Raw genomic sequence first — 11,888 nt, 5'->3', positions numbered from 1 at the left:
CTTGCACTCCAAGCTCTCCGGATCTTGTTCGTTCCAAAAATCACGTTCCCGAAGGTTTCATTCTGCTTGGACTCCGTTTGATATTCCTTTTCTTCAAAATGCTGAAATAGGCAAAAAAACAGCAATATGGGCTGGGCCTCCGGTTAGTAGGTTAGTCCGAAAAATGATAATAAGTATAAAATAAAGCCCATAAACATCCAAAACAGGTAATATAATAGCATGGAACAATCGAAAATTATAGATACGTTGGAGACGTATCAAGCATCCCCAAGCTTAATTCCTGCTCGTCCTCGAGTAGGTAAATGATAAAAAGAGAATTTTTGATGTGGAATGCTACCTAGCATAATTCATAATGTAATTTTCTTTAATGTGGCATGAATGTTCAGATCCAAATAATACAAAATAAAAGTTCATATTGACATAAGAAATTGTAATACTTCAAGCATACTAAGCAAATTAATCATGTCTTCTCAAAATAACATGGCCAAAGAAAGTTATCCCTACAAAATCATATAGTCTGGCTATGCTTCATCTTCATCACACAAAGTATTTAATCATGCACAACCCCGATGACGAGCCAAGCAATTGTTTCATACTTTAATAATCTCAAACTCTTTCAACTTTCATGCAATACATGAGCGTGAGCCATGGACATATCACTATATGTGGAATAGAATGGTGGTTGTGGAGAAGACAAAAAAGGAGAAGATATTCTCACATCAACTAGGCGTATTAATGGGCTATGGAGATGCCCATTAATAGATATCAATGTGAGTGAGTAGGGATTGCCATGCAACGGATGCACTAGAGCTATAAATATATGAAAGCTCAACAAAAGAAAACTACTGGGTGTGTATCCAACTTGCTTGCTCATGAAGACCTAGGGCATTTTGAGGAAGCCCATCATTGGAATATACAAGCCAAGTTCTATAATAAAAAACTCCCACTAGTATATGAAAGTGAAAACATATGAAACTCTCTATCATGAAGATCATGGTGCTACTTTGAAGCACAAGTGTGGAAAAAGAGATAGTAGCATTATCCCTTCTCTCTTTTTCTCTCATCCTTTTTTTCTTTTTTTCTCTTTTTTTTTCTTTGGCCTTTTTTTTCTTTTTGGCCTTTCTCTTTTTTTCTTTTTTTCTTTTTGTAAAGTCCGAAGTCTCATCCCGACTTGTGGAGGAATGATAGTCTTCATCATCCTTTCCTCACTGGGACAATGCTCTAATAATGAAGATCATCACACTTTTATGGATTTACAACTCGAAAAATTACAACTCAAAGCTAGAACAAGATATGACTCTATGTGAATTCCTCCGGCGGTATCCGGGATATGCAATGAATCAAGAGCGACATGTATGAAGATTATGATGGTGGCTTTGCCACAAATACGATGTCAACTACATGATCATGCAAAGAGCAATATGACAATGATGGAACGTGCCATAATAAACGGGACGGTGGAAAGTTGCATGGCAATATATCTCGGAATGGCTATGAAAATGCCATAATAGGTAGGTAAGGTGGATGTTTTGAGGGAGGTATATGGTGGGTGTATGGTACCGGCGAAAGTTGCACGGTATAAGAGAGGCTAGCAATAATGGAGGGGTGAAAGGGGTGCGTATAATTCATGGACTCAACATTAGTCAAAAGAACTCATATACTTGTTATAAAAATTTAGAAGTCATCAAAAACCAAAGCACTACGCGCATGCTCCTAGGGGGATAGATTGGTAGGAAAAGACCATCGCTCGTCCCCGACTGCCACTCATAAGGAAGACATTCAATAAATAAAATTATGCTCCAACTTCATCACAAAGCGGTTCACCATACGTGCATGCTACGGGAATCACAAACTTCAACACAAGCATTATTTGAATCCATAATCACCCAACTAGCATGACTTTAATATTGCTAACTCCATATCTCAAAACAATTATCAAGCATCAAATTGATCATAGCATCCAATTCACTTTCTATGATAGTTTTTATTATACCCAACTTGGATGCTCATCATTCTAGGACCAAATTAAAACCATAGCAAATACCATGCTGTTCTAAGAAACTCTCAAAATAATATAAGTGAAGCATGAGAGACTAGCAATTTCTATAAAATTAATCCACCACCATGCTCTAAAAGATATAAGTGAAGCACATAGAGTAAAAACTATCAAGCTCAAAAGATATAAGTGAAGCACATAGAGTATTCTAGCAAATTCTAATCAAATAGGCTTCTCCCAAAAGGTGTGTTACAGCAAGGATGATTGTGGTAAATTAACAAGCAAAGACCAATATAATACACAACTCTCCAAGTAAAACACATATCATGTGGCGAATAAAAATATAGCTCCAAGTAAAGTTACCAATGAACGAAGACGAAAGACGGGATGCCTTCCCGGGGCATCACCAAGCTTAGGCTTTTGGCTATTCTTGAATATCTTGGGGTGCCTTGGGCATCCCCAAGCTTAGACTCTTGCCACTCTTTATTCCATAGTCCATAAAATCTTTACCCAAAACTTGAAAACTTCACAACACAAAACTCAACAGGAAATCTTATAAGCTCCGTTAGTGAAAGAAAACAAAACCACCACATAAGGTACTGTAATGAACTAATTCTTTATTTATTTGGGTGTTAAACCTACTGTATTCCAACTTCCTTATGGTTTATAAACTAATTTATTAGCCATAGATGCATTGAAATAAGCAAACAACACACGAAAAACAGAATCTGTCAAAAACAGAACAGTCTGTAGCAATCTGTAACTAACGCAAACTTCTGGAACTCTAAAACTCCTACCAAAATAGGACGTACTGTAAAATTTATTTATTGATCAGAATCAAAAAGAATCAAAGCAAAATCACGTTTCTGTGATTTATTGAATTGTTACTCGTGAGCGCACAGTTTCTGTTTTTCAGCAGAATCAAATCAACCATCATCGTAGTTTATCCTATAGGTTCTACTTGGCACAAACACTAAACAAAAGATAAAAACACATCTAAACAGAAAGTAGAAACAAAATTTAACACTAAACAGGAACAAAAACAAAGAACATAAAGAAAATTGGGTTGCCTCCCAACTAGCGCTATCGTTTAACGCCCCTAGCTAGGCATAAAAGCAAGGATAGATCTAACGAGTGCCATCTTTGGCACTTGACTCATAAGTAGCACGCGTGATAGATTCATAAGGTAATTTGACTTTCTTTCTTGAAAAGTGCTCCATGCCTTTCTTTAAGGGAAATTGGAATCTAATGTCCCTTCTTTCATATCGATAATCGCACCAATCGTTCTAAGAAAGGTCTACCAAGAATAATAGGGCAAGAAAGATTGCAATCTATACCAAGAATGATAAAATCTACGGGCACAAAATTTCTATTTGCAACAATAAGAACATCATTGATCCTTCCCATAGGCTTTTTAGTGGTGGAATCCGCAATGTGCAAATTTAACGAGCAATCATCAAGATCATAAAAATCTAGAATATCACATAAAGTTTTCGGAATTGTGGAAACACTAGCACCCAAATCACACAAAGCAAAACACTAAAAATCTTTAATTCTAATCTTTATAGTAGGTTCCCACTCATCATTAAGGTTTCTAGGTATAGAAACTTCCAAATTAAGTTTTTCATCATAAGATTGCATCAAGGCATCAACAATATGTTTGGTAAAAGCTTTGTTTTGACTATAAGCATGAGGAGAATTAACAACGGATTGAAACAAGGAAATATGACCTTTTAAAGAGCAATTATCATAATCAAATTCCTTGAAATCCGAGATAGTAGGTTCAACATTATTAGAAGTTGAGGATTCTCCAATCTCTCTTTTCCCAAATTTAGCATTAAGATCTAAAGACTCCGAATTCTTGGGACGCCTTCTAGGCAAAGTTGATTCATCATCAGTCCCATAATCATCAAAATTCATATTGCAAAACATAGATCTAATAGGAGACGCATCAATAACTTTAAGATCCTCATCATTATTTTCACGGAAACTGGAAGAACACACTTTTATAAAGCTATCTTTCTTAGCACGCAATCTAGCGGTTCTTTCCTTGCACTCGTTAATGGAAATTCTCATTACTTTGAGAGACTCATTGATATCATGCTTAGTAGGAGAAGGTCTAAGTTTAAGAGAATCAACATTAAGCGAAAGTCTATCAATGTTCCTAGCCAAATCATCAACTTTGAGAATTTTTTCTTCAAGCAAAGCATTAAAATTCTTTTGAGAAATTGCAAGTGCATCTAGTGCCACCCCTAGTTGGTTTTCGAGTATTGACGACAAAGTTGGTTGAGGGACTAATGCGTTTGTGAGAATTGCAGGATAACGCAGGTAGTGTCCCTCATTGATTCGATTTACCTACCAGAGATGACCCCTAAAAATGTATGAAGACATTGACGACAATGGTGGTATGTGAAGATATTCACATTGAAGACTATGACATGAGAAGACAATGAGTGAAGACTATGGAGCGCGAAGACTGTGTTGTTTCGTTGTTTCCTTTTCTTCTTTGTTGAGTCATATGAACCACCGTACTGTTAAGTGGGGTCCAAGTGAACAAAGTCAGAGTGACTGAAGTGATGCTCAACCCAAATCCTATGTCTTCGAGTGAAGACAATGAGAGCAAATCTTATCCAGAGCTGGATGAGTCAGCTTTGCTTGTAGCCCAAGTAAAGTTGCCGTGTGTGTTTGAAATCTGAACGTTCGAACACGTGTCAGTTCCTTAGTGACCCAGGGTCATTTCAGACATATCAGGTCGGGTTGCCTTGTGGCTATAAATAGCCCATCCCCTACACCATAAATTGGTGGCTGCTCAGAGTTAGTTTACGGCTTTTGTCATTTTGAGAGCAACCCACCTCGAAGCCTTTGAGAGAGAAATCCTTGCGAGGACAAAGCCCAAACACCCAGAGCCAAAGAGTGTTAGGCATCACTGAAGTCTTTCTGTCTGTGTGACCTAAAGACTTATTACACTTGAGGACTGTGTATCCTCCAGCCGGTTAGGCGTCGCGTTCTGAGCATCCAAGAGTCATTGTGGATCGCCGGTGAACGAAGTCTGCGAAGGTTCGGAAGTCTACCTTGAAGACTTACCATAGTGATTGGGCGAGGACTGTGTGTCCTTAGCTCAAGGGGAATAAGGTGAAGACGCGGTCTTCTGAGTTGAATCTCAGCCTCCCTAACCAGACGTACAGTTGTCACAGCAACCGGAACTGGTCCAACAAATCCGGTGTCTTCAACAAGTGACTGGTTCTATATTTTCCCTCCCTTTGCTTTGAGTTTGTCTTCGTGAAGTCATTGCCTATTTGTCTTATCTGTTTGACTTCATTGCTTGACTACTATCGTGATTGGCTTCATACTATCTTCCATCCTGATCCTAACTACATAGCTGCTATTAGTCTTTGTACGTTCACATAATTGCATACTTGACAATGGCTTGCTTGTTGTAGTTTATCTTCCGCTGCATATCAATTTGGTCATTTCTATTGCTTGTCTTCGAAACTTCCAAGTTTTGAAGACTTTGATAAAAATCGCCTATTCACCCTCCCTCTAGTCGATAACTAGCACTTTCAATTGGTATCAGAGCAAGGTACTCCCTTGTTCTGTGTGATTCGGTTTAACCACCTGGAGTTTAGCTATGCCGACTCCAGGGATAATCAAAGTCTCTGCTGCTGCCCCGTGTTCGATGGAACTGAATATCCCTACTGGAAGAATAAGATGCGCATGCATATTGAAGCCATTGATGTCGACCTCTGGTATGTCGTCAAGAACGGCGTTCCCAAAACTGGTGAAGGTGTCACCCCTGCTGATGTCAAGAAGTTCATTCAACTGGACTCGACTGCAAAGAACATCATCTGTGGTCATCTGACCAAAGGACAGTATGGCCGTGTGAGTGCTCTGGAAACGTCAAAGCTAGTCTGGGACTGGCTATCCAAGGTCAACGAAGGCGTCTCAACTCAGAGAGATCAAAGGATCAGTGTTCTTCGCAACCTCTTCAATCGCTTCAAGAGAAACGACAATGAAAATGTCCAGCTCACGTTTGATCGCCTCACCGACATCACAAATGAGCTTCAGGCTCTTGGCGCCACTGAGATTACCAAGCATGAAATCGTCAAGACACTACTGAGATCACTTGACAGCTCCTTTGACACCCTTGCCCTCATGATACAAGAATGCCCTGACTTCAAGACACTCGATCCGTCTGATATACTTGAGAGGCTCAACACACATGAGTTTCAGCTTTCTGAGAAAAGAGATATCTATGGTCCCAATTATGGACGAACTCGCGCTTTGAAGGCAAAATTTGTTTCCTCATCTGAAGAAGAATCTGACTGCGGTTCTGATAATCCTGAAGACATTGGAAAGGAACTTGCCATGCTTGTGAAGAAGTTCCAGAAGTTCACCAAGAAGAAAGGCTTCAGAAAGTCTTCACGATCTAGCTCAAGAAATGATGAAGCTTCCACTCATGACAACAGGAAGAGAACATGTCACAAGTGCAAGAAACCTGGACACTATATCTCCGAGTGTCCACAGTGGGAAAATGAGAAGAAGAAGAAGAAGAGCAAGGAATATGATTCTGATGACAAGAAGAAGAAGAAATATTCAAAGTGTTCTTCTAAGTCCTCATCAAGGTCTTCATCACATAAGAAGAGCTCATTTGGCAAGGCTCGTGCTTTTGTTGGCAAGGAAATGGATTCAGAGGAGGAGTCTGCTTCCGAGGAGGCAGAGGTGGAGTCTGAAGAAGAGTCCGACCCTGGCGTTGCAAGTCTGGCTCTAGCCACAACCTATGTTGCCAAGTCCATCTTCAACACTGAAGACAACGACTTCCACACCAACGCTGAAGCTGATGACATGGACGATCCTGCTCCCACCTAGTGCTTCATGGCACGTGGTGCCAAGGTAAAATCACGTGATGCTTACTTTCAAACATCAAGTTAAGATGACTCTGATTGTGAATCCAAACCCAGCTACAAAACACTTGCTAAAATTGCTACTGAACAACAAAGGGCTATGGAACATACTCAAAAACTGTTAGACAAAAGAGATGACCTGTTGGACGCGGAAATGACACGTTCACAGTCCTTAGTTGAAGACATAAAAAATCTTCATGCTAAGTACCAAGAACTTGAAAGTCTTCATGAGACGCTCTCAACCACTTATGAAAAGCTCTCCTATGATTATCCTCAAAGGAAGCAAGATCTTGAGAAATTGAAAGCGGCTCATGAAGATCTTTAAAAAGAGAATGAGTCATTTCGCGCTCAACAGATCAGTTCCGCTCAGGATGGATTTGAACCACCATGTCTAAAATGCATTGAGCGTGATAACGCTACCTATGTTGCTGAATGTTCCACTGCTGCTACTGTTGCTTTGTCTTCAACTACTGATGTGGTAACTAACCCCTCTGCTGAGGATACCACTACTATTGCTGATGAAAATGCTAGGTTGAAGACATTGCTTGAAACAGGGATGTATAAAAGTCTGAAAGGACATCAGACACTTTGCGATGTCCTCAAAAAGCAGATTCTAAACTGAAACCCTAGGAAAGAGGGTGTTGGGTTCGAGACGAAAATGAATGCTGATGGTTCCTACTGGAAGCCTGAGCAGTATCCCAAAACCACATGGGTTGCTGCAAAGGAACCTTCAGTGGATCCATCCACCTTATCTGGCTTTACCTGTGCTAATCCTATTATCATTGATGAATCCTTTGATGCAAACTATAAACTGTTCAAAAATCAGAATGGTGAAGTGTTTGCCAGGTATATTGGTACTAACTGCAGGAATGGACCACCTATGAAGAAGATCTGGGTTCCCAAAAGCTGTCTTGAGAATCTTCAAGTGAATGTCATCATGACACCACCAGGGAAGAAGACAAACCCCAGACCAAAGGCATCATATGGTCCAACGGCTTCATACGGATACAAGACTCACCTGAGTCACCCTAACGCCAATGTTTTGCAGGGAAATCATACTCAAACTTATGAATATGAGCGTGTGTCTTCAAACCGCTATGTTCATAGAACTAGGAACTTTTCTGCTTATTCATATGAGTATCATTCATCTCCTGCAAGGCTATTTGATAGGGCTTCAAAGCTGAAATTCTCAGATGCTGCACTTAGACTCATTGCTTCTAAGCCACCCCTGAAGATGTGGGTGATGAAGAAGAATTAACTCTCTTTTGCAGAATATGGTCTCCAGCCAGCAATCAAAAGCGTCCGATACTATTGCTGGGGACCTAAAACACATTAAGGGACGCATGATAAAATGACTCACTATGTATTTCACATGTGAATCGCTTACCTGTCATACTGTGTGTTCTAACCTTGATCTAAGCTATGATAATCCTTGTGTGCGTCAAATGCTTATGCTTCACAACATACCTTGTGAAGCCTATCCTCCTAACCGCACTGTAGGGTATGACACCTCATGCTTCAGAATGGATTATGGACAGCGGATGCACTAATCATATGACTGGTGATCGAAGTCTTCTCATGGACTCAACCTTACGTCCATTCGACAAGAGTCACATCACATTTGCTGACACTGGTAAAAGCAAGGTATTGGGTCTAGGTAGAGTTGCAATCTCAAAGGATCAACACATGTACAAAGTGATGCTTGTTGAATCCCTTGGGTTCAACTTAATGTCTGTCTCAATGCTTTGTGACTTGAACATGATTGTGCTATTCGGAAAATATCGTTGCCTTGTACTAATGGAATCTGACAAATGTCTAGTCTTTGAAGGGTATAGGAAAGATGATCTATACATGGTAGATTTCTCAGTAGGTCCACAGCTTGCCGTATGTCTTCTTGCAAAAGCTTCAGAATGCTGGCTCTGGCATCGGAGGCTGGGGCATGCTGGCATGAGAAACTTACACACGCTCGTCAAGAAAAAGCATGTCATAGGCATCGAGGGTGTCAAGTTCAAGAAGGATCATTTGTGTGGTGCCTGCGAAGCTAGAAAGATGACTAGGGCCAAGCACCCCTCGAAGACAATCATGACGACATCTCAACCCTTCGAGCTGTTACACATGGACTTATTTGGCCCTACTCACTACTCTACCCTCACAACAACAGCTTGTCTCTATGGCTTAGTCATTGTTGATGACTACTCAAGATATACATGGGTGCACATAATTCTCTTCAGATGTCTTCAGACGCTTCGCCAATCGAGCCATGAACAATTATGGCATCAAGATCAAGCATATCAGAAGTGATAACGGCACTGAATTCAAGAACACCGGGCTTGATCTTTATCTGGATACCATGGGAATCACTCATGAGTTTTCTGCCCCATACACACCTCAGCAAAATGGCATTGTTGAGCACAAGAACAGAACCCTCATTGAGATGGCTCGAACAATGCTCGATGAGTACAAGACACCAAGAAAGTTCTGGCCTGAAGCTATTGATACAGCATGTCACATCATCAACCGTGTTTACATCCACAAGCTTCTGAGCAAAACATCCTATGAGCTCCTTACTAGCAAGAAGCCAAATGTCAGCTACTTCAGAGTCTTTGGTGCTAGGTGCTAGATCAAGGATCCCCATCACAAGTCAAAATTTGCACCTAAAGCTCACGAAGGCTTCATGCTCGGTTATGGAAAGGACTCGCACTCTTACAGAGTCTTCAACCTCTATCACTACAAAATTGTTGAAACTGTGGACGTGCGATTTGATGAAACCAATGGTTCACAAAGAGAGCTCCTGCCAAGTACACTTGATGAAGCTCCGTCCAGCGAATCAATCAAGCTGATGGGAACATGTGAAATCATGCCCTCCGAAGCACAACCTGAAGAGGAACTTATCATTTCTGCACCAAACCAACCTGAAGACAATGCTCAGACCGAAGACAATCGTCCCAATGATGACAATGATCAGCAAGAGCAAGGTCTTCGTCTAGTTCATCCTCGTGTTGCTAATGAAGTACAAATTGAGAAGATAATTGATAGCATCAATGCGCCTGGTCCACTTACTCGCTCAAGAGCAACACAGTTAGCAAATTTCTGTGGGCATTTTTCATTTGTGTCAATATCAGAACCCAAGAAAGTTGCTGAAGCCTTCATGGAACCTGAATGGATTCAAGCCATGCAAGAAGAACTCCAACAGTTCAAGATGAATAATGTTTGGGAACTTGTCAAGCGCCCTGACCCTCGCAAGCATAACATTATTGGCACTAAATGGATATATCGGAACAGGCAAGATGAGCATGGTCAAGTCGTTAGAAACAAAGCACGTCTTGTGGCTCAAGGATATACTCAAGTTGAAGGAATTGACTTTGATGAAACATTTGCTCCTGTAGCTAGGCTTGAAGCTATTCGCATACTGCTAGCCTATGCTAACCATCACAACATCTTACTATATCAAATGGATGTGAAGAGTGCATTCCTCAATGGCAAGATTGAAGAAGAAGTGTACGTTGCTCAACCACCTGGCTTTGAAGATCCAAAACATCCTGATATGGTGTACAAGCTGAACAAAGCACTGTATGGCCTCAAACAAGCTCCTCGCACTTGGTATGATACGATCAAAGACTTCTTGAAGAGCAAAGGCTTCAAACCTGGATCCCTCGATCCCACACTCTTCACGAAGACATATGATGGTGAACTGTCTGTATGCCAAATATATGTGGATGACATTATCTTCGGCTGCTCCAACCAGAAGTATAGTGATGAGTTTCGATACATGATGCAAGAGCAATATCAGATGTCCATGATGGGTGAGCTGAAGTTCTTCCTTGGTCTTCAAATTCGTCAGCAAAGGAATGGCATCTTCATATCTCATGAAAAATATCTCAAAGACTGTCTGAAGAAGTTTGGAATGCAAGATTGCAAAGGTTACACAACGCCAATGCCATCCGACCACCATCTTGGCCCCGACGACAATGGTAAAGAGTTCGATCAAAAGGTATACCGCTCCATGATTGGTTCTTTACTTTACCTATGTGCATCTAGGCCAGATATCATGCTTAGTGTTTGCATGTGTGCTCGATTCCAAGCGGCACTAAAGGAATCGCATCACCTAGCTGTGAAGCGAATTCTTCGATATTTGGCTTACACCCCAACACTCGGATTATGGTATCCAAAGGGCTCAAAATTGGATCTGGTTGGATTCTCGGATGCTGATTATGCTGGTGACAAGGTGGATCGAAAGTCTACATCAGGCACATGTCACTTTCTAGGACGATCACTTGTCTGTTGGTCTTCAAAGAATCAAAACTGTGTATCACTCTCAACTGCTGAATCTGAATACATTGCTGCTGGATCTTGCTGTGCTCAGCTTCTATGGATGAAGCAAACTCTCAAGGACTATGGCGTCATTCTGAAACAAGTACCTCTCTTCTGCGACAACGAAAGCGCTATCAAGATTGCCAACAATCCAGTCCAGCACTCAAAGACAAACCACATTGAAATTCGTCATCACTTTCTCAGAGATCATGTCATGAAGAAAGATATTGACATCATTCACGTCAACACTGAAGAGCAACTGGCAGATATCTTCACAAAGCCCTTGGATGAGAAAAGGTTTTGCAAGTTACGGTGTGAGCTAAATATCTTGGAATCCTCAAATGTCCTGTGATCAGGCACACATCCTAACACTTATGCATGTTGATGACTTAGATGTGCAACACACGAAGTGAAGTATATCTTCAATCAATGAAGACTTACATTTTGAGTGTGAATACATTAACATGGAATTTGACTTCGGAGCGCCACGATAATTTTGTGCCGTGTCTGGGTCTAATACTTCCTGTACGGTGGGTAACGCCACCACCAAATTTCTTGGTTTGAAGTGTTTCACTCATGGCGTTATTTTTGCAATATCTTCGCATTTGATTTGTCTTCAAGATTTCAACTTATCTTCATGATTTACTTCACTATGTTGATTTAATTGATTTCTCATATAT

Source organism: Triticum dicoccoides, chromosome 1B (genome assembly GCF_002162155.2).
Source record: "Triticum dicoccoides isolate Atlit2015 ecotype Zavitan chromosome 1B, WEW_v2.0, whole genome shotgun sequence".
Classification (NCBI taxonomy): domain Eukaryota; kingdom Viridiplantae; phylum Streptophyta; class Magnoliopsida; order Poales; family Poaceae; genus Triticum; species Triticum dicoccoides.
This window is presented reverse-complemented; position numbering follows the sequence as displayed.